The sequence below is a fragment of the Cervus elaphus genome, chromosome 5, assembly GCF_910594005.1.
Source record: "Cervus elaphus chromosome 5, mCerEla1.1, whole genome shotgun sequence".
Classification (NCBI taxonomy): domain Eukaryota; kingdom Metazoa; phylum Chordata; class Mammalia; order Artiodactyla; family Cervidae; genus Cervus; species Cervus elaphus.
Window position 1 is genome coordinate 134,588,477 of NC_057819.1, and position 24,459 is coordinate 134,612,935.

The 24,459-nt window shown below is 44.1% G+C and overlaps 1 protein-coding gene across 7 annotated transcripts in view; it reads right to left on the minus strand.

Annotated features, from left to right (window-relative positions):
- HELZ (helicase with zinc finger) overlaps window positions 1–13,920 on the minus strand; it is a 145,594-nt gene extending 131,674 nt beyond the window's left edge. For 2 of the 7 annotated variants that reach the window (XM_043905774.1, XM_043905769.1), the window contains exons 1-3: window positions 13,819–13,912; window positions 12,486–12,541; window positions 8,532–8,588 (exon numbers count right to left, since the gene is read on the minus strand). The gene's annotated coding sequence lies outside the window, so the exon portion shown is untranslated. Of the gene's footprint in view, window positions 1–8,170; window positions 8,267–8,531; window positions 8,589–12,485; window positions 12,542–13,818 lie in introns of all 7 variants that reach the window. The other 5 variants (XM_043905771.1, XM_043905775.1, XM_043905772.1 and 2 more) reach the window with 5 other exon arrangements.
- Between the last annotated feature and the right edge of the window lie 10,539 nt (window positions 13,921–24,459).

The following is a 24,459-nucleotide window of genomic DNA, read 5'->3' on the forward strand; positions in this document are numbered from 1 at the left end:
TCAGATTGATTATATTCTTTGCAGCCAAAGATGGAGAAGCTCTATACAGTCAGCAAAAACAAGACCAGGAGCTCACTGTGGCTCAGATCGTGAACTCCTTATTGCCAATTTCAGACTTAAACTGAAGAAAGTCGGGATAACCACCAGACCATTCAGGTATGACGTAAACCCAATCCGTTATGACTATACAGTGGAAGTGAGAAATAGATTTAAGGGACAAGATCTGATAGACAGAGAGTCTGATGAACTATGGATGGAGGTTCGTGACACTGTACAGGAGACAGGGATCAAGACCATCGCCATGGAAAAGAAAAGCAAAAAGGCAAAATGGTTGTCTGAGGAGGCCTTACAAATAGCTGTGAAACAAAGAGAAGCGAAAAGCAAAGGAGAAAAGGAAAGATATTCCCATTTGAATGCAGAGTTCCAAAGAATAGCAAGGAGAGATAAGAAAGCCTTCCTCAGCGATCAATGCAAAGAAATAGAGGAAAACAACAGAATGGGAAAGACTAGAGATCTCTTCAAGAAAATTAGAGATACCAAGGGAACATTTCACGCAAAGATGGGTTCGATAAAGGACAGAAATGGTAGGGACCTAACAGAAGCAGAAGGTATTAAGAAGAGATGGCAAGAATACACAGAACAACTGTACAAAAAAGATCTTCACGACCCAGATAATCACGGTGGTGTGATCACTCACCTAGAGCCAGACATCCTGGAATGTGAAGTCAAGTGGGCCTTAGAAAGCATCACTATGAACAAAGCTAGTGGATGTGATGGAATTCTAGTTGAGCTATTTCAAATCCTGAAAGATGATGCTGTGAAAGTGCTGCACTCAATATGCCAGCAAATTTGGAAAACTCAGCAGTGGCCACAGGGCTGGAAAAGGTCAGTTTTCATTCCAATCCCTAAGAAAGGCAATCCCAAAGAATGCTCGAACTACCGCACAACTGCACTCATCTCACACGCTAGTAAAGTAATGCTCAAAATTCTCCAAGCCAGGCTTCAGCAATACGTGAACCGAGAACTTCCAGATGTTCAAGCTGGTTTTAGAAAAGGCAGAGGAACCAGAGATCAAATTGCCAACATCCTATGGATCATAGAAAAAGCAAGAGAGTTCCAGAAAAACATCTATTTCTGCTTTCTTGACTACGCGAAAGCCTTCGACTGTGTGGATCACAATAAACTGTGGAAAATTCTGAAAGAGATGGGAACACCAGACCACCTGACCTGCCTCTGGAGAAACCTGTATGCAGGTCAGGAAGCAACAGTTAGAACTGGACATGGAACAACAGCCTGGTTCCAAATAGGAAAAGGAGTACGTCAAGGCTGTATATTGTCACCCTGCTTATTTAACTCATATGCAGAGTACATCATGAGAAACGCTGGGCTGGAAGAAGCACAAGCTGGAATCAAGATTGCTGGGAGAAATATCCATAACCTCAGATATGCAGATGACACCACCCTTATGGCAGAAAGTGAAGAGGAACTAAAGAGCCTCTTGATGAAAGTGAAAGAGGAGAGTGAAAAAATTGGCTTAAAGCTTAACATTCAGAAAACTAAGATCATGGCATCTGGTCCCATCTCTTCATGGGAAATAGATGGGGAGAGAGTGGAAACAGTGTCAGACTTTATTTTTCTGGGCTCCAAAATCACTGCAGATGGTAACTGCAGCCATGAAATTAAAAGACGCTTACTCCCTGAAAGGAAAGTTATGACCAACCTGGATAGCATATTAAAAAGCAGAGACATTACTTTGCCAACAAAGATCCGTCTAGTCAAGGCTATGGTTTTTCCAGTGGTCATGTATGGATGTGAGAGTTGGACTGTGAAGAAAGCTGAGTGCCGAAAAACTGATGCTTTTGAACTATGGTGTTGGAGAAGACTCTTGAGAGTCCCTTGGACTGCAAGGAGATCCAACCAGTCCATCCTAGAGGAGATCAGTCCTGGGTGTTCACTGGAAGGACTGATGCTGAAGCTGAAACTCCAGTACTTTGGCCACCTCATGAGAAGAGTTGATTCATTGGAAAAGACCCTGATGCTGGGAGGGATTGGGGGCAGGAGGAGAAGGGGACGACAGAGGATGAGATGGTTAGATGGCATCACCGACTCGATGGGCATGAGTTTGAGTAAACTCCGGGAGTTGCTGATGGACAGGGAGGCCTGGTGTGCTGCGATTGATGGGGTCGCAAAGAGTCAGACACGACTGAGCGACTGAACGGAACTGAACCTCTTCCCTTAAAGAAGCTGGAAAGATGATAAAATAACTCAGAAGACACAGTTGGAAACTGTACAGAAGCCTAAGAAATAGTCACTGGCTGAACAGAAGAGCAGATCTCTTACAAAGCTGTATTCCATGAACCTTGGGTCAGACATAGTTCGTTTTGACCCTAAGATCCAGTAAAGACCCTTCTGCCCAAAATGCCTTTCACAAATGGGAAAGAGGTGGAAATGCTAAGACACAGGAGAACATTCTTTCTTGTCTACAGCTAACTGAATTAGAAATCTTTAACATCATTTCTAGTCCTAAAATTCTGCAATTCTACATGTTGCTGTTGTTTAGTTGCTCAGTCTAAACTCTTGTGTTCAACTCTTTGCAACCCCATGGACTGCAGCCTGCCAGGCTCCTCTGGCCATGCAACAATACTGGAGTGGGGTGCCATTTCCTACTCCAGGGGATTCCCCAGGGACCGAACCCAAGTCTGTTGTGTCTCCTGCACTGGCAGGCAGATTCTTTTACCACTGAGCCATGAGGAAAGCCCATAATTCTACATAAAACACCTTTAAAACAAGTATACATTATCATTTCACATCCATTAGGAAGGCTACTATCAAAAAAACAGAAAGCAAGTGCTAACAAGCAAGTGGAGAAATTAGAACGCTTGTACACTGCTGGTGGACATAAAATGGTGTTACTGCTATAGAAAACAGTTAAGGGGGTTCCTCAAAACATTAAACACAGAATTACCAATTCCACTTCTGGGTATTTCCTAAAGAACTGAAAGTAGGGATTTGAACAGATATGTATATACCCATGTTCACAGCAGCATTATTCACAATAAGCCAGAAGGTAGAAGCAATCCAAGTGTCTATCAAAAGTTGGATGGATTTTAAAAAATGTATTTACATACAATAGTATTGCATGTGTGCATGCTAAGTCACTTCAGTTGTGTCCGACTCTATGCAACCCTATGGACCATAGCCCACAAGGCTCCTCCGTCCATGGGATTCTCCAGGCAAGAATACCAGAGTGTAGGTTGCCGTGTCTTCTTCCAGGGGATCTTTCCAACCCAAGGATCGAACCCACATCTCTTAGGTCTCCTGCATTGGCAGGTGGGTTCTTTACCACCAGCGCCACCTGGGAAGCAAGTAATACAACAGTATTACTTAGTCTTAAAAAGTAAGGAAGTCCTGCCACATGCTACAACATGGATGAACCTTGAAGACGTACTAAGTGAAATAAGCCATTCACAAGAAGACAAATACTATATAAGTGTACTTATAGGAGATACCTATGGTATGAATGGACCTTACTTAAATTCATCACAGAGACAGAAAGTAAAATGATGTCTGCCAGGAGGCAGCAAGGAATGGAGAGTTAGTTTAATGAGTAGAGAACTTCAAGTTAGGACGATGACAAAGTTCTGAGATGGAAAGGATGGTGGTGATGGTTGCACAACAAGGTGAAAGCACTTAATGCCACTGAATTGCATGCTAAAATGGTCTAAAATAAATGTTATGTATATTTTACCAGAATTAAAAAAAAAAAAAAAAAAACACCTCAAGTATACAGGTCATAATATCCTCCTGCCCTCCTTAAAAGCAGTGAGGCCCATGTCCTAATCCTGGTGCAAACTGAAGGAATGCGCACTGCCCATTTCCCAACCTCCCCTGCCCACAGAGGAGAACTGAGAGCTGGCAGAGCCATGGCTAGAGACGGGAAACAGGTCCTGATATTACTCCCGCTGAACAAACTTGGGAAAATCAAAACACAGGGCAGAGACCAGGATGGCCGACAGAGGCAGACTAGGGAGGAGAAGGCAAAGGCAGAAGCAGGAAATCCTTCAGAACGCGGGCAGCTGATGAGACTGGGAAGGGAGACAGTGAGGAAAAGGAGGGTCAGAGAACAGGGCAAGTCAGAGAAGGGAATTTCCTCAAGATAAGGAAAGAGAGAGGAGTAAGAGAAAAAAGGAAGAAGAACTGTAAACAAGGAGATTCATTCAAGAAGAGATTCTCCCCAAGTACCAGCAGAAAAATGATTTCCTTCCACTGACTTGGCCATCTGTATCTAAAGAATCCAAGAAAGCTGGTGAAGTTTATAAAAAGTTAGGGAGAAAACTACTTCCCTATGTAAGAATACTAATATACCCCCATCTACAGAGAACTATATACTGCCATTTTCTTCATCTGTGTTTGTGTTTCCATTTCAATTTCAATCTTGGCCTACCTTTTTATTTGTGTCAAACACTAGTACGCCGTGAATGAGCTGAAGAGTTCTAAAGCAGGGGGGTAAGAGTAAAGGCTTGAAGCCAGATCTGCCAGCATTTGAATCACGGCATTGTGACCTGAGGCTACCTGCTTAAAAATCTGCTTCCATCTCCAAATCTGCAAAATGGGAATAATAACAGTCTACACCTCACAGCTGCTGCAAGAATAAAATAGGGTGAAATATGAAAGCACTTAGAACAGTGTCTGGCCCACCCTAAGCACTATTAAGGTATGAGCTTCCTATTATCCTCCAGACCTAGAACATGAGCTCCAGGAGAGCTGCAATTTTGTCTGTTTTGTTCACTGTTGAGGCCTCAGGTGCTTCACATAAGTATTTGTTGAGTAAAAATGTATTGAATAATATAAATTTCATGCCAGCAACATAGAAGCCCAAAGGAATAGCACTACCTTTTTGTTATTATGGACAACTAAATCTGTATCACACTTGAGCCTCAAAGTTCACAGATGGTTTTTATATACCTCATCTCAAGTGATTCTGTGAAGCTGGCATTATTATCTCCATCTCACAGAGAAAGTAAAACTCAGAAGATGTAAGTGATTTGCTCAAGGAATTCTGGCAATTAATCCCACTTCTGTTCACTACAGACCCCCACCCAGAAAGCTCAGCACATACCCTACTAAACTGTTCAACTCTCCTTACCTGCAAATACACAAAATCTAAGTTCACCAAACACTCTATCCCATTTGCTTCGATATTAACTGATGGAAACAGATGAAACACGATTAATAACTACTGAAGCCGAATAATAGGTACAGTGAGATTGATTATACCGTACTTCTGTGTGTCTGAAATTTTCCATAGTAAAAAAAAAAAGTAAATAAAAAATAAACTCTTTACTCTCAACATAAACTCTGCCACTTATAACTTTCTATTGAGCATACCACAGCAGAGAACCTTCTCTGTATGAGGCAGTGAGGAGAAAGCTAGACTGGGAATCAGGACACTTCAGTCTTTTTCTGCTTTATTTAACTATGAGGCCTCACTGATTCCTCTAACTCCTGTGGACCCTAAACTCATCTGTTCCTTCCAGGGTTAAAATACTCATTTCGGCTTCCTACTAGTTCCTTAAACTCAACACACAAAATGAAACTTGTCTTTTCTCTATTCTGAACCCCTAAGACCTATTCTTTCATATTCCTGATGTCTTCCAGCTATTCAGCCATAAAAACCTCAGCCTCATCTCTAACTTGAGACACAGAACTGATGGTTCCCTTCCCTCCTACCTAATCAGCACCACATCTCTCTGCTTAACCTCCAAGATGTCTCTTGACCCCATCACCTCTTTTCATGCTCAGGGACACCAATTCAGGCAGTCACCCCCGTCTTGGGCTATCACCATGGACCCAACTAAAAGCCCCATCTCGAGTCTCTCCTCACTGCCAGTCCCTCACGTTCATTCTTCTAAACCCAGTCACGACCTCTCAATAGCCTCACCTTCCACATACTCCTTCAGGTAACCAGAGTCCAGGAAACCTGGATAACGCGGTCTCCGGATGAGGCCTCACTTCCGGCCCCACGGCTCCGAGGCTGCTCAGGCTGCCCGTCCCTCCGGAACGCCCTCCTCTTTCCACTGCCTCTCGTGTTCACGCGGGTGCAGTTTAAAGGCCCCTCTTCAGCTGAAGTGCTCCCCGATAGCCCCAGGGGGGGCAGTATGATCCCTCCACTGAACCGCTCTTACGGCACCCTTCTAATTCCTATTAGTCCTTTCTGGTGCCCCTACTCTCTCCACTAGGGGATTCGTTCCTTGTCAGAAGAAACGATGCTTTGTTCATGTTTGCGTCCCTCTGAACTGAGCTTCCGAAGCACAGCGGCATGCCACCACGAGCTCACGAGGCTCGGGAAAGCGCTCCCCTCAGCCCTCCAGAGCGACTTCAGCAGCCAGCGCCCCCAGCTGGTCAGGCCCTGAGCAGCCTCCTCCTCCACCCGGGATGTACCCTGATAACCTGAGCGGGCCTTGCGTGGTCGCCTAACCGTAACTGAGGAACTGAACTGTTGAAATAACTCAACTGTTCCCCTTCACCACTCCTGTCAAGAAAACTCAACATTCAGACCGGGCTCTCTTTGAATATTCTCACTGAACTTGTTCCGATCATGTTTTTAACAACTACCTGTTTATTAGCTGGTTATATTTGCCTTACCAACCAAAGCCCACATCAATAGTTTATTGATTAAAACTGCAAAGGATATGAACAAACAATTCACCATGAAGAGACTCAAAGAGAAAAATTCAACATTATAGAACTAAGAAGTGCAAGGGCCACTTTACACTATGAAACAAGGAAGGACTTATAAAGAAAAAATGTATTTCTGTCCAGTTTTGGTAATAGAGGTCAATCTGTGTATCTGTTAGTAGTACAAACTGGTATAACACTCTTGAAAAACAGTACCACGATATATACTGGGTTGGCCTAAACGTTTGCTTGGGTTTTTCCATAGCATCCAGAACGAACTTTATTGCCAACCCAATATCAAAAGCCATAAAATCATTCATATCATTTAACACAATAATACATTCTGAAATTTATCCTAGAGATATAATTAGCTAGAAAAAAATACAATATCTACAACAATGTAGATTAAAGTATTAACTGAAAACCAGCAAGCAAAACAAATATCTAACATAAAAAGATTAATGTAAATTATTGACAGTGTGATTTGATAAAATATTTTGCAGCTTCTCACAGTGTAATCATGTAAATTAAAATTGTGACACCGATAATATGGAAATGTTTCATCATCTAGTATATGGGTAAAATACAAATTATGTGCATCATAATTAAAAATGAGTACAGTAAATATATATATGTATATTTAATGGAATGCCAAAAGGAAAATCAACTGTTTGAGGGTGGTAACTCAAATATTTAACAATTTACTTAATATCAATTCTTAAATTACTTCGTAAGACAAAATTTTACCATACTGAGGAAATGAGGGGCTCCAGGATACAAATTTGACACGGTCTCAAGAAGAGGTCCATGTCTCTATTCTACCACTCATTTTGACCTTAACTGAGAGCCCTCATGTACTTGTTTTATCACAACAACCCAGACTCCAGCTTTCCAAGAACTAACAAACTAGCTCAACTAGTCTTCTGATCATCCCCAAGAACCTGTGGACAATGAATCGTGCAAAATTACAGCAACTCAAGAAACAAAGAACCCTACAACTATGTTTCACTTTAGCCACCAACAAGCAGCCAAGCCAGAGTTTAATTACAAACCTTAAAAATATATAATAGCACTGTCACATTCAAGTCTCTGCAGCTAGCATTGAAAAAAACATCAAAAACTAATTTTAGCACTGATGTCCCAGAAGTACAATATTAAAGCAGTCTTCTAATTGTTTTTCTGTAGTACAATCATTTTCTAAGTTTACTACTGAATGGCCAAGATACTATAACAGACTAAGAATACTAATTACTGTGAAATAATACTCAAGACTAAATTGTCTTTCTTAGGGCATTTCAGCAAAAATTAAATAATCTGAAAGACTAAAACCACCATTGTATGGAGGGAACACAACCATTAGAAAAAAAGTTGAACCTGTGTTCCACTGATCTGTTCTCAGTACCTAGATCCTCAAAAATGCAGACATGTACAGTCATTCATGACAACACGCACATAGCAGGTAACGAGAAAAACAAACAATTTAATACTTAACCAGTTCATCAGAGCACAGGTGATCACCACTCAAGAATGTTGACACGAAATCTGAAGCACCTCTTAAGATCCAATCTCATGCAGATAGGTTGAACTCCTGTGCGGTTACTCATTCAAAACAGAAGTGTAAGATTAACCTACCCTCACTTCTCTTCAAACACACTGACGAAGTGTCAGGCGGTCTGTTCACCATCATCCCATCAGGACCCGAAGTTCCAGGTCCAACTGCTGCACCAGAGCCCTGCTCACTCCACTCTGTCCCACCTCACCCCTCCTGAGCAGACACTCCTCTAGTTTAAGACTCTTCTCATGCACCACCAAGTTTCTTCTTTCTAAACCAGGTTCTCCCAAGCCTTACTCACCTGCAGTTCACTGCACTGGGTATTACCCAAATAGCCCATCAGAGCTCTTTATAATTTCTGAAAGAGAGAGAAGGAATCTTTTAATACAGAGTAGAAAACAGGATTGCTGACGTATCAGTTCTGAAGCATTTGTATCCAGTAGTCACAGAAGATGGTCTTTTGGTCCATAGTATTTCAGTAAAATGTAGCATAACCAGCCAGGACCAAGAGTCCTGAGATAAGGGTCCAGAGATAAAAGCTTGGTTGAATGTTGCTACTGATTAGCTGTGTGACCTTGGGCAAGTCACTTGCCTCCTCCAGGCCTCAATTTCCTCATGCAGAAAATAAGAGAGACTAGACACAAACAGCAGAGCACATTACACGGAAAGAGCACGCCCCTTCCAAGGCACAATGCCAGCACCACTACTTACTAGTCTTCTGACATTATGTGAGTAAATTCACATTTAGCCTAAATTTCCTCTGCAAAGCGGAAATAACTATCTTGAAATTGTTCTGAAAACTAAAGGAAAGATAATGAGTTGTAACAAGTCTATAGTGAATATACTGTGCATCTCACCATAAAATTCCACAGATGGTAATTACCAACATTACTCCCAGCCCTAAGGTTACATGAATTCAATTTCCAAATATTTATTTTCTTAGAAGATCAACAAATCAAAACTGTACCAACCTGACAATTACCAGTTTCAGTGTTTCACTAACAACTCAATTTCAGTTATCTTACAGTGATGGAAGTTTAAGATTATCAATATTACTTAACATCACAGGAAATAAGAGCGGACTCGTCCCTGCACAACATGTAAGCGGGTTCAGTTGCCATGCCTTCCTCATCGTCTCCCTCTGCCCCCACTGCTGCCAGGGCACCTCAGCAAAGAGCTCCTCCAGAAGCCAAGTGACACCAACTGCTTCTGCATCAGATCAGGGGAGCAGGACCGCAGGTGGAGGAAAGAGAAGAGGCTTTTTTCTTCATCTTTTTTACTTTATACACTTAAGCATGGCTCAGGTTTGTTTACCATGGCATGCATCAGTTTTACATAAAAATAAGTAATTTTTAAAACCTATATTATTTACACATATTGCCCACTGATAGGAAGCTTGCCTCACAGGAATATTTTCATACAAGGAGAATATCCACAGAAGAAAGCAAAAAGGCAAATTCAGATGTGCAGAGAACACCTAAAATATGGCATAGAAATGACAAAAATCACAAACATTCACACTTCAGAATGGTTCAGTCAAAAAATATGCCATGCATTCTTTGAAGAACCTAATGATGAATCAGGGGTTTCTGGGGTCAAAACAAGTTGAAAGCACCAACTCTGGTTTTACCAGACAACTTCCTGCTCTTGGAGAAACTGACCCAGTACCACTTACATGAGCAAACCAGTTAGTGTGATTGTTTAGTAGTATGTTGAAAAGCTTTCAATGTGCTTTAGACAACAGGTAGCTTAAAAAAAAAAAAAAAGATATATGCACACATATGTATACATATACAGATATATAGAAATTAAAAATCTTCATGTTACATCTACTATTTATTACTGAAAGAGGAATATTAATTCTGTTAAATTCAGGTTAACTCAGAGGTATTATCCCAGCCACCTCAGAGGTGACAGACCACTAAGTTTTATGCTGCTCCTAGCCAGCGTTATAGAAATCACGCTGACTATACCCAGTAACTTAAATGAATGTAAACTGATGGAGCCACACTCTCCACACATATCATAGTTCCCTCCTAGAAAACATTTCAAAATATTACTCAGAAATCAAATTATATTTGCGTGTACACTTCTCTAAGTTGATGGAAATAAACAACCATAACAATCTGTTTATAATTTTTAAGTAGCTCCTCCGCCTCTCTTGTTTGCCAAGTTGATAAACTTGGCCCCAAATTTTCTATGCATTTAAAACAACAGGCAAAAGACCTTATTTCTTGAGCTGGGCATGTATTTGGAGTCTTAAAAATAGAGTCTGACAGATAATGAGAGGCTAATTTGCATTTGATATCAATGCTATGCCTGCTTCTCAAACAGAGAACAAAACTGCATGTGTAAGGTCTGGTCTATCTATTTGTAGGGCCCTCCTCAACATTCTTAGCCTTTCATGAGTGTGCTCCATATTCTTAAACTCCACAAGGCACTTTGCAAGCAGGAATGATTTCTCCTGTTATTTTGGCATCACTCCCTTCTCCAGTAAAACACTGGACTGTCCATAAATTGTCTACAGACTTTAAAACAATCCAGACTGAGTATTTATGGTATCAGAAATCAAACTTCTTGGTAACAATGGCAAAATCCAAGTGTACCAGCTGATAGAGAGGTGCTTACTAACTCCTTCCCTAAAAACCACAGCCTTCCCTAAAATAGTGCCCTACTCCCCAGCCAAAAGGACAGACTGAAAAAGCTGGGTCTTTATTCGTGTCAGACACAGACTCTCACTTCACCCAAACTTCTACACTATGGCACTTCCCATCTGAGAATGCTTTGTGTAAAAACCTGCTTGGTGGCCAAACACCAACTTCACTTTGAAGTGAATACTAACACTTCACAGGATCTACAGGTGTGAAAAAAAAAAATTGTGGAAAACGTCTTTGTGGAAAATGTCTTAACACAGTTCAGGCCAAACACTAACCATATAAGATTACCTATTTCTAAATATTCCCTTTTGGATTATAAACAAACACCTACATAGGCCAAAAAGTAGATTAGTGATTCTTTCCACAAAGTAATATGTAAATTAAAAAAAAAAAAAAGGTACAGATTGGGAGATCTAAGCCATGAATATGCCTCCATCAGTAAGCTGAAAATAAATTTTTAAATCCATATTTGCTATAAGAATAAAAATAAAAAATATACGTGATACACACAAGCACTATTGAGTTTCAAAACACAACCAAATGTGGTATGTGCACTTACAAAAGGATCTTAGTTTATGTCCACCTTCCTCACCCAAGTTTTTTTTTAAGGCAAAAATATGAATTGTATGCCTCAATCTGGAAAAAAATAAACCACAGCTTATTCTTCTAGACATGTGATAGAGAGGATTTCAAAATACAAAGGCTATCCAGATGTATTAAAGGAAAACAAAAAAAACTGCAGTAACCAATCTACCAAAACTTACATGTTCTCAATAAACCATAGTATTTTTACAGACACACACACTTACACACACTGTATAGTACATCTACAATGCCTAAAATTTTTTTTAAAAAAGATATATTTTTCAAGTTGAGAAAAATGCTTGTGAAGAATGTAAAATTAGCAAACCACTCTCCTTCTCCCCAGTACTGTTCACTGACACCATATCAGTGCTGTTCTATAAATCCAAAGCCTTACAACTTGGCTTAAATAAAGCAACACTTTTGACTTCACATATTACATGTGACCAGAAAATAATGAAAAGCCAGTCTTCTCCATAATAAGTTAACCAAAACAACACTATCATAATTCAAAATAATTATGAGAGACCAGCATTATTCCATTTTTCAGAAAATAAAAGCAGGATTTGCCTAAAATAATTCTTTCCAGTGGAAAGGGTGTACTTGACACAAGACACACAAAATCTACATACCCAATCACTGACACTCAATGTACAGTGAGTGATAAACACCAAGACACAGATAAAATTAAGACATTCAGTTAAAGTTACACAAGGAAATTTAAATAGGCAAACTATAATTACCCCTGGAAAAGACACTCATCAAGGATGGCTGCAAATAACATTTGGCTCTGGATAAGCTCCACTACCGTTGTGTGTGCTGGAGTCCCTGAAAAGTTTGTACACTTGACACAGTCTTCTTTTCCAAATCCAGCCCAGGCTCTACCCCCATCAGACAGAGGGACTCATTTGGAAATAAAGATTGTCCCATCCCATTACTTAGCTTCAGTGTCAGCCTTATGACTCGATTAAGACAAAGAAGGAGAAAGGGTAAATCATTTTTAACTGCAGTCTCACCTTACACATCTCACCAGCACTGTAGTTCTTTAGTGATCAATTACTTCATCCAATTCCTGAGGCAAATAGAAAAGTAAAATGTGTCTATACAACACCAGTAAAAGACAAGATCAGTAGTAGCAAACGTTCTATCAGCGTGAAGTGAAAAGGCACCTAAATTTCAAATGGAAAAAGGCTACCAAAATGGTACAGTATGCAGCTTTTAAATGAGTCTGTTTGTTTTACTTTAAAATAAAAACATTTCCTCTCTGTGTGATAAAAGAGTAGATTATAAAACGCTCTTAAAATCCAAAACATAAAAAAGTCATCTCTTACAGACTGGACTTTCAAAAAGAATTAAAAAGAAGAGATGAAGGGGACGAAATCCTTTCATATGAGTTTAAGGGAGTGCAAAATTCAGAACAAGCGAGCCAGGACAACTCTTCACTCCCCAACCCCCTCCCCCACACCCAACTCTAGGAATCCACTGTGTCTGGAGTCATACATTATTATACTAATGATTTGCCTGAAAAGTGTAAGTGGCGAGGGTGAAGGAACAACAATTTTGAATTTCAAACAAAACCTGAGGATCTCAATCCAAGAAGAATCCTAAAACCGTGATTTCCAAACCGGGCTGGAGGAGCCTCAGCAAAGGAGAGGGTGCAGAAAGCTCAAATAATTTGGGGAGAGAGGAATCAAAGTTCCTTAGATGAAACTGCAGTCCTTCAGCTCTAGAAAAGGGGAGTCTTAGAGGAATCTCCGGAAAGGATCGTCTGTTTTTATTTTTGTTGATGTGCTCGTGGGCCAATGAGAATTTCCGAGGAGGGGGCGGAGAAAGGGGGGGTAAGAAAGTGAAGCTCAGGAAACAGCCCCCGGCTGGGGAGGGAGGGGCCCCCGGCCCACTTTTCCCGGCCCCCGCCCCCACGCGGGGAGAAGTCCGATCCCCGAGGGGCAATAGAGCGGGCCGTGGGAGGCCCGCGCGCTCCCCGCCCCCAGCGGCGACCCAGCCGAGGGGCGCGAGCCTCCCGGGAGCCTGGCGCGGACTAGCCTGCCGCGGGCCCGCGGCGGGGTCCGCGAGGCCTGCTCCGAGGCCTGGGCGGAGGGCGGCGCGGCCCCCGGCGGAGGGGAAGGGGATCGGGAGGGGAAGCGGCTGTAAACAGCCCCAGCGTCCGGGCCTCGCCTCGACGAGCCCCGCTTCCCAGGCCCCGCCGCGGGCCGCCCGGGCCCCCGGTCCGCGCCAGGGCCGCCCCTGCCGGGGCCCGAGGGGCCGGAGGGGAGCCCAGCGCCTTCCCGGAAGGCGCCGGCAGCTCGTGGAGCGGTCCCGGCGGCGGCGAAGGGGGAAGTCAGGACTTACCTGTCATTACTTTCTACGCCATCTTGGATCCACTTGTCAACGTCCCCACAAAGCATTGTGGGTAAGAAAGAGCCTTTAAAGTGACTCCCCTCGGCCCCCGACTCCCGCCTCCGCCGGCGCCGCCCCTCCGGCCGCACCTCCGGCGCGGAAAGTTGCCCGCCGCCCGCCGCGCGGCCCCTCCCCTCCGCCGGCTGTTTGCGTTTAAAATCCGCCCCCATCTTTAAAACGGGGCTCCGGGTCTCTGCGGCCGCCGCCGCTCCCGGCCTCCCTTCCCCCTCCCCTCGCGTCCACGCGGGCCCCGGCGCCCCCCGGGGCGGGCGGACACCCCAAGTCTGCGTCTGATCGGCCGCGGGCTCCCCGCGCCGGCGGCGAGGAGCCGCTCAGATTAGTCTGTGCGCGCTGCTGCGTCGGTTTCGGCCCCGGACCCTCGGCGCCCGCGGGCCGGCTTCTGCTCCCCGGGCCGGGGCCCGAGCGCCGGCGCTGGGCCGCCGCGTCCGCGGACGGACGGTGTGTCCGCTCGCCCAACGGCCCGGGACCCGGCGGAGGCCGGCTTCGCGGCGCGGGCAGGGGTAGGGGGCACGAGGCGAAAAGCAACTTTTACCCGCTTGCCGCTCCCTTCCGCGGGCTCCTCCCGGTCCGGCACCGCGATCCGCGACCCTCAGACGGAGACCCCTCCCCTAGGAATGTGGCCTCGCTCGGCCGAGTCCGCCCTTCTGCAGTCCGCGCCGCGCGCGAGCTACGACTTCCCCGGGCAGGTAACGGGGGCGCCGCCTGCGCGCTCGGGCCGGGGCTCAGGGGCGCGAAGGGCTCGGGGGAGGGTCCCGGCGCCGGGCCGGGGCGAGAGGGGGAGCGCGCGCCGCGGTCCACCTGCCGGGTCATGGGGAGCTGGGGGGTGGGGGGGCGCTCTGAGTTGCCCGGGCGAACGACCCCGCCGCCCACGCCCGCACCCCGCCTGCTGCCCGAGGGCCCCTCGCGGGGCGGCGAGGCTGTCCCCCGCGCCCTCCGCCCGCATTCCGTGGCGCGGGTGAGCCAAGCACCGGCCGGCACCCTCGCGCAGCGGGCCCCTTGCCCCGGGGAGCGTAGGTCAGTCTGCGGAGCTCTCACTCGTTGCTTCTCGGCTGTGCTTTGCAGACTTTGGGGACTCAGAGTGCTCCTCCCCACCCCCAAGCAGATTTTTACAAAGAGGTGTCCAAGGGAAAATCCTCCAGGACAGCGAGACTTGCGAAATTGTGTTCTGTGTGAATGCTGTTGAAAGGCTCTGAAATTAGAAGAACGCAAAGGCATTAAACGCCCCGTTCCGTGCACGGGGAGGGCCTGGGGCCTTGGGGTCCACCCAACTTTTCCGCTACTCCAGACCCTAGGAGAAGCCTCTCTCGAGGAACCTGGACGGTTGCTGACAGAAGCCCTGCCCCCGGGGAGTTAAAAACTCCACCTGGCAACCGTCCGGGCCAAAAGAGAAGAGTGGGGTGTAGACTCATTAAGAGATTGGCCCGGGGTCAGCAGTGAGGGAGGGAGCGAGGTATTGAGTCACTCCAGGCCGGCCTCCCCTGAGTCACCGCTTCTCTGAGCTCCGAACGAGTTGGGAAACTGGAGCCTGGAGCCAGGTTCTTAGACAATGCAACTCCCACCGTCCCTGCTGCCGCGAGGGGCATTGACCCGGGGCGGGGAGGCCGCGCTGCTCACGACCCTCTAGCCCCTGCCCGCTGGAAAATGGACCGCCTCTCTGGGCTAGAGAGAATGCTTCAAAGACTCCTCTCCACAGGGTAGCCAGTCACTCTGTTTCCAGTCCCACTTCTGCACCTGGCTACCCACTCCTGTGCACTGATTTATTGCTTGCCCTGTGTTTACCCAGGACGTTTATATATGTGGTCTGAGTTTCCTATAATTCAACACTCAGAAAGCCGAGGGCAACAACTGTGCCTGAACCGACATCTCTTTAGTAGGTACTTTTCTTGGCCCTGTGTGGGCCTGGACCCAGAGAAGAGCTTGATGTTGGTGACTGTTGCACCCATTCATCCAATCCAAGGTGCATGCTGCCGGTCCTCCTCAAAGACTGTGACCTGAACTAGAAAACCCTACAAACTCCTCTCCCTGCCTCTACTCTGCCCCTGACAGTCTCTTCTCCATCTGACCAACCAACCCAGTGAGGTCTGTGCAATGTTAATTGTATTACCTGACTCCTCAACAGCAGGGAAGGTGTCCCCAGCACCTTAGAATAAAATCAGATTTCTAACAGTAGCCTACGAGCTCCTGGGACTGCCCCCTCACCACGACAGCACGCTGTCCTTCTGTGTCCCCTGCAGACCTCTCTCCAGCTGGATCCTTGTCCCCCAGATGTGACGATCGTCATCTGTTCAGCACTCAGGGCACAACTCAGATGGCACCTCGTGGAAGGGACTTTTCATGATCCCCTTGACCAGAGCAGGGTTAGAAATGTTCTTGTCTGTCTTGTCTGTTGGTTGGTTGTTTATCTGCCCACAGCCTTGGAGAATGAGCTGCATAGGGGCACAGGCCTGGTCCAGCTTGTTCACTCAGTGCCTCCACCGGGGCCTGGAGCATACAAAAACATTTCAGCAAACATTTGTTGAATGAATGACCAAACCTTTATGAGAGTGAGGGGTGGTGGTGAGAGTGCAGAAGCATGAAATGAGCAGCTGAAGGCGGGGCTCACCAGAAGACTCAGATGATACAGGGCTGGAGGCAGGCAGGCAGGATTGGAGTTGAGGAACACAGACTCCTTGACCACCATTAATGGGACTCCATTCTGATTCTAATCTGATGAACTACAGCTTCAAATAATTCCCCAGTCACCCCTGTTTGCTTCCTACATGTTTTTAGCCCCACCCCTGCAAAGGCTGCATCTTCTTCCTTGCAGCCCTGCAGCTCAGCCCTTGGCTCTCTCTTACTCAGCTGCACTTCCTCCCTTTCTCTTCCAGTTTGTGCCGTGCTACGTCGCTTCAGTCATGTCCGCCTCTTTGCGACCCCATGGGCTGTACCCCTGAGGCTCCTCTGTCCATGGAATTCTCTAGGCAAGAATGCTGGAGTGGGTTGCCATGCCCTCCTCCAGATGATATTCCTGACCCAGGGATCAAACCCATGTCTTTTATGTCTCCTGCATTGGCAGGTGGGTTCTTTACTATTAGCTCCACCTGGGAAGCCCTTCTTCCAGGCTTGAGGCTTTAAATACCATCTTTACCCTGAGAAAGAACTCTAAACCTATAGCTCAAGTCCAGAGCTCTCTCCTGGACCTGAGCTTCAGACTCTTAGCCAACAACTTCTTAGCATCCCCACTTGAATCTCTGATAGACTCACACTCACATGTCCAGAGGGGGATTCTTGACCTCCCCCCACAAATGTGTTCCACCACGGTCTTTCCCCAGCTCCACTATTGTAACGCTATCCTTTAATTGTTCAGGCCACAATCATTCCTCTCTTTCAAACTCCATCTTTAATCAGCCTTCTTTATGGTCCAACTTTCACATCCATACATGACTACTGGAGAAACCATGCATTTGAGTAGACAGACCTTTGTTGGTAAAGTGATGTCTCAGCTTTTTAATACACTGTCTAGATTTGCCATACCCTTGGAGGAGGGCACGGCAATCCACTGCAGTATTCTTGCCAGGAGAATCCCCATGGACCGAGGAGTCTTGGCAGGCTACAGTCCATGGGGTCGCAAAGAGTCGGACACGACTGAGCAACTAAAGCACAGCACAGATTTGCCATAGCTTTTCTTCCAAGGAGCAAGGGTCTTTTAATTTATTTATCTTAAAGTCTGTTTTGTCTGATGTGAGGACTGCTACTCCAGCTTTCTTTTGATTTCCATTCGCATGGAATATTTTTTCTAGCCCCTCACTTTAAGTCTGTATGTGCCCTGGGAAAGATTGAAGGCAGGAGGAGAAGGAGATGACACAGGATGAGATAGTTGGATGGCATGAGTCTGAGCAAACTCCAGGAGATAGTGAAGGACAGAGAAGCCTGGTGTGCTGCAGTCTAGGGGGTCACAAAGAGTTGGACACAACTTAGTGACTGAACAACAACAACCTATAGTAGTCAGGTTCTTAAATAGAAAGCAGAAAGGGTGATTGCCAAGGGGTAAGGGGAAAGAAGAATGGGGATTTGTTAACTGGATATACAGTAGAGTTTTCAGTTTGGTGAGATGAAAAGACTTCTGGAGATTACAGAACAATGTAAATGTACTAAACATTACTGAGCTGCACAACTGTAAAATGGTAAATTTGTTACATAGTATTTAGCACAACTTTAAAAATTTTTGATGGTTAAGATGGTAAATTCTCTGTGCATTTTACCACAATTTTTAAAAGAAAAACAAAAATGTAAAAAGACAAACCATGCAAAAACTACCAAAAGAAAGTAGGTTTTATGGCCAAAAAAAAAGCATTGCTAGAAATGAGGAGGGACACTCCGTGATAAAGGCATTCATTCACCAAGAGGACGAAGCAGTTTGGTATTTGTGTGTTCTAGCACACACAGCCTCACCACGTGTGAGACGAAGGAGAAAGCACAGGCAGAGTTACAAGGAGGCAGAGACAAACCTACAAATGTCTGCAAGACCTGTATATCGGTAACTGTTCAGAGGAGAGTGGTAAGAAGCAGATTTGAACAATTGGATAAGCAAACTTGACCTAAAAGATACATATTATAGATAGATACATACAGAATACTACACCCCCAACCGATAGATACAGAATACTACACCTGCAACTGCAGATCACAGAGTTTTCCCGAGTGTACATGGAATGTTTGTGAATATGCTGGGCCATATAGCAAGTCTCAACAAGTTTCAGATGCTCTAAGTCATATAGAGTACATTCTCAGACAGTGATGCAGTTAAGCCAGAAAACAAGAGAAAAAGTAAGTAGAAAATATCTACATATTTGAAGTCTATATATACTCCTGAATAACTGATGGATTTGGAAAATCACAGTGGGAACTAGAAAATATGCTGAAAGTTTTGAAACTTACATCCCATAATTAAGATGTCGTTAGGGCCATGCTAACTTGGGAAGTTTCTAAAGCGTATATTAAAAAATAAGCTTGAAATACAAATAAAGTATTTTTCATGAGAAATTAGAGAAACAGCTAATTAAGCACAAAGAACTGTGCAAATAAATGGAAATAGTCAAAAGTTAATTGAAGAATGATAAAATGAATAAACCCCTCATGGGGGACTAATTAATGCACAAATAATAGCAAAAAAAAGAAAATACTTCTATAGATTTTTCAATCATTAAACAGATAATGAGAATATTATGAACAGCTTTATGACAATAAGTATGAAAATTTGATTGAAATAAACAAGTTTCTTGAAAATGCAGTTTTTCCAAACTGGCACAATCAGTCCTACATCTGACTGGTCTTAAATCCTCTATTTTAAATTAAAATAATAAATAAATTAAGTCTATAATTTTAAATCTTCCTACAAAGAGAACTCCAGGCCCAGAGTGCTTCATCAGTGAGTTCAGTGAGTTATGTTTAAAGAAAATACAGCACCAATCTTGTTTTCAAAGAATAGAAAAAGGAAATAATCCCTAACCATTCTATGACGGCCACACAGACTTGATACTAAAACCTAGCAAAGACATTACAAAAATATAACAAGCTAATCTCACTCATAAACTTTAAACAAGTGATCAGCAGAATGAATCCAGCAATGTGTAAAGCTGATGTATATCTCAACCAAGGTGGAGTTTTCGATGAATGTCAGTTTGGTTTGATAGTCAAAAATCAGAAAAAGATGTTGAATAAAGTTCAGCACTACTTATGATTTTTTTGATGTAAGTACTATCAAAGTAGGAATAAAGAGGAATTTTCTGAACTTGATAAATGGCGCACACACTCTTCAACAAACACACGAAGTAGTGTACAGACATATAAGTATCTTACCAAGTAGTGAAATATTAAATGCTGTCTCTTTGGCTTGACAGCAGGGATGCCTACCCTGACCACTCCCACTCACTATCACAATGGAGCACCAAACCTGTGCAATAAATAATCCACCCCCCAAAAAAGAAAGTGTAGGTCTGAAAAGGAAGAAACGCTGTTAACAAGATAACCTGATATATGTGTTTCAAAATCCACAGATGCGCAATTAGAATTAACAAGTGAGGTTAGCAAGGTTGTTAATATCAATATTAAATGTATTTCTACATACTAATGTATCCTACGTAAAGCAGTAGTCAGGTAGAATATAAGAAGTTTAAAAAGAAATCTTAAACACTTACAGCAATGTTTGTAGCAGCGCTGTTTGCAGTAACCAAGGCATGGAAGATTCCTCAGCCGTTGAAAACAATGAAATGCTGCCGTTTGCAGCAACGTGGATGGACCTTGAGGTGATGATGCTGTGTGCGGTGAGTCAGACAGAGACAATCAGCGTATGATGCCACGCACACGTGGAGTCTAAAAGACAACACAAATGAGCTTACTTACAAAACAGAAATAGACTCACAGTCATAGAAAGCAGTTACCAAAGGGGAAAGTGGGGAGGGATAAATTAGGGGTCTGGGATTAATAGATACACACCTCTATATGTAAAACAGATGAACAGGTATTCACTGTGTAGCGCAGGGAACTGTATTTACTATAACAACCTGTAGTGGAAAAAGAGTCTGAAAAAGTGTGTATGTGTGTGTATATATGTATATACACACACACACACATATATGCATGCATCACTTTGCTGTACACCTAAAACACGATATTGTAAATCAGCTATAGTTCAATTTTTTAAATTTAAATAAAGGTGATCACACAAAAAAAGATAGCCTACAACAGCGGCAGAATATTGACTACATAAGAATATATCAGTTGAAACATATACCAGAATTCTGTGCAAAATGAAACATTCTGGAAGGGGGTGAAGGAAAGCCTAAATAAATGAGAGGGCACCATGTGTGGCAGACAGGGAACTGCCCTCTAGTTGCCCTTCAGGAAGGAACTTTCCGTTCAGCCGTGCAGGTGTGGCCTGCACGAAGCCTCCAGCTGCAGAGAGCTCCCTTCCCTGAGGTGACACGGGTCCCAGAGCTGCAGACAACCAGTGGAAGCAAGACAGGGACATACTTAGGGCCATTTGTACCAAATACAGGACACCCCAAAATCCTGGGCAACTCCCTGCTGCCTTGACTGGAGCTCTGTGGGCCCGGCATTGCTCTCTGGCCCCTTCCTAAGCCTGATCTTGCTACCTTCACTTCCTCCCACAAGTGTTGATCCTCATAAACATTGTGCACCTCAACTCAGCCTCTGAAGACTAACCTGTGACAGCTGACTCAGGAGAGGTCTCAGAAAGCAAGTGATGAGATGGGTTCAGAGGAGTACCCCGCCCCCCGGTGGAGGCAGGTGGGTCTCAGGCAGCACTCTGCACAGGGTGCTGGTTCAGTTGTTCACACTCTGTTGGTACATAAGAGGGGGTGTGCTGGTCAAAGTGGAAGCACTGGCAGATATAGTGGAGGAAGTAGTTGCTATAGAAATGATTGATTTGGGTAGCCATTGATGTGCATCGTCAGTGTTCGCCAGAAAGATGCCAAAGAGATGAGAGTAATGAGCAACTGAAAGCCAGGTGTGAAAATTAGAGGCCTTCCTGGTTGCATGAAGCTCTCATCTCCTACAGTGAGAAGGCAGAGAAAGCTGAGGACCTAGACCATGAGGATTAAGCACCCAGCAAAGGCAGGTCTCTCATGCCAAGGTCAGGCCCTGAATGGGATGGAGGCAGATAGGCAATGATGAAGATTTTGACTCCCCAGCTTCCTGTGGACCTTCCGAGCTTGGAGAAGTGGCCCATCTCCAAACCCACTGGAAGAGCCAACACTCCCAACCTTCTGGAACACCGTGCAGAAGCCTGCCCCTGAGAAGAGCATGGATTCCCTCCTGGGTCACTATGCCTATCACTGGCTGAACTCTCAGTACGTAGGGTTAGGGATGCTAAGGGATTACATCCCGCAGAAGACCTGCAGGCCCTCGCCAGCATCCAGGAACTGAACTCTTAAGTGTGCTTGATCAAGGGGCCAGAATATAAAACTGGGTGAAGAAGAGTCTGTTGGCTTGGGAGGGATTCTGGGTCAAACTCAGTATTAGAAAAGTGGAAGTTGGAGGATCGCCAGGATAGGAGGTGGGGAAGCAAAAGGCTTTAGGATGAACTGTGCAGACCTGAAAATACCAGATACATCCCACCTCTTTTTGGGAGAGACACACTGCCCAGCCGTTGGGAGTGACAGCTTTGAGCCAGCAGCGCCTCGGGGCCTGGCTGGGCTGCCAGGTGCTGCTTTGCCTGGGGTCATACTCTGCCCACCCTGCCCAGGGCGACCTGCGCTGTGACTTAGCCTGGACACGCAGCCCAACACGGGACACTCTGACAACAGTAAATGCCCCAGAGCAACGCGTTAGGGCAGCCAGCGCTCTGTCGGGTCTGGGTCAGACTGCTTCCTCTGCCCTATTCTGGTGCTTGCCTTTTCCCTCGTAAACTTTTGCCATCCAAATTCCATTAAGCATCTGTTTCTGCACCATGACCTGCATACCATACTCCTGGTTTTTAAAGACTCGGAATCTTCAAGAGATCAGTACACTACTAAATGCTCTATAGATTATATGCAACCATATCAAAATCCCCAAATATTGATCTTTATGCAATATTTTTTGCACGTATAACACATTTTTCCCAAAGAGTATTTCCCATAGTAAGTTTTTGAAAGTAGGAAGTTAACAAATGTTCTGTGGGGCTATATTCAAGGATTGACAGATTTGGAGGAGAAACGCTTTATATACTATGCAATATGTGTGTGTGTGTGTGTGTGTGTGTATATATATATATATATTCAGGACAAATGCAAACATTATTTAAAAAAGAATAAACAAAAAGATACAAACCCCATAGAATGGTAAAGCAATTCTAAATTTATTAGGAAATGCAGAGGGTGAGGAATTATCAGGACACTCTTTGAAGAAACAGGAGGTAGGTGGGCTTGCTCTACCAGATGTGAAAACTTAGTGTAAAGCTGCGGAAATGAAGACAGTGTGGTTTGGATACAAATACATAAAAATAATAGAGAACACAGACACAGTTCCTATTTGAGTGTTTGATTTCTGTGAAAGATGGAACTTCAGACCTGTGGAGGACGTCTTTGTCATTATATGGTGCTAGGACAGTTGGATATCCTTACAGAAAATGGAACCTGACCACCCCACACCATAAACAAAAATTAGTATCAGGTGATTTTAGATCTGACTGTGAAAGACAAAACACTAAAAGCTTCTAGAACAGTGCAGATGAAGAGAAAATGGAAATATTCTATGACCTGTACTGTCTAATACAGGCAACTGAAGGACTGAATTTTATTTCATTTTAATTAATTTTCACTTATATAGCCCCAAGTGGCTGCCAACAGTTCAGAATTAGAAGATAATATTGAAGACTGTCTTCATGACCTAAGGATATGAAAGACTTCTTCAACAGGATACAAAAACCACTAACCAAAAAGAAAGAGAAAAAAAACCAATTGTATTAAAATTAAGAATTTCTATGCATTTAAAGATACCATGATATACGTCAATAGAAAGAGGCACAAAGGCACATTACAGTAGGAAGAGAGATTTGCAGCACAAAGGGTTCATCTCCAGAGTATATAAACAACTCTCAGATCAAAAAGAAAAACACCCCGAAGAAAAGTAGGTAAAAGACTTCAACAGGCACTACACCAAAGAGAATATCCAAATGACCAATTAGCATGTTTAAAAATGTTCAACCACACCAGTAATCAGGGATAGACAAACTGAAATCATAATGAATTATCACAGCACACCCAGCAAAATGGTTAAAATCCAATAAAAAATTGACAAGACTAATGATAAGACTGGAACAAGAGAATCTCTCAAGTGGAGTTAGGGAGAGTTTAAATTGGTATGACAACTTTGAAAATCTGTTTAGCAGCATCTGCTAAATGAACCTGCACTGTAATCCACCGTCTCACATTAGGAATATGCCAAGTTATATGTGGACTTGTACATCAAAAGACATGTACAAGAGCGCTCATAGTCGCATTACTTGTAACAACCAGGAGTTGGGTAAAACCTGTTAGCCACAGAAGGAAAATAAGCAAATCATCATAGTGTACAGCTTAAATATATACAGTTTTATCTGTCAATTATAACTATAAAAGCTGGGAAAAGAAGCTTCATAAAACTGTATCCATACGAAAATAAGTAAATAAAGTACTGTAAGTTATACAATGGCATGCCACATAGCCATGAAAAAGAATGAACAACTGTTACATTCAACAGCATGAACAAATCTCACAAAGGATGCTAAGCCTAACACACTTCATTACAAAAGAGTCCATGCCTTGTAAATCCATTTATACAAAGTTCAAAATGCAAGTGAAATTAAGCTATAGTGTTGAAAGATACACATTTAGCAAGGAGACGATTGCCATAAAATTCATGCTTGAGATCACCTTCACAGGGAGGTAGAAAGCACATGGGAATGTTCTGAGTTGCCTGAGGTGACGTTTTATAACATGGATCTATAACATGGACTGTTGTCTTAGTTTTTTTAAGCCTCAGTGATGGTGGCAGGCTAGTGCCTGCCAATGGAGGAGACGTAAAAGATGTGGGTTCGATCCCTGGGTCAGG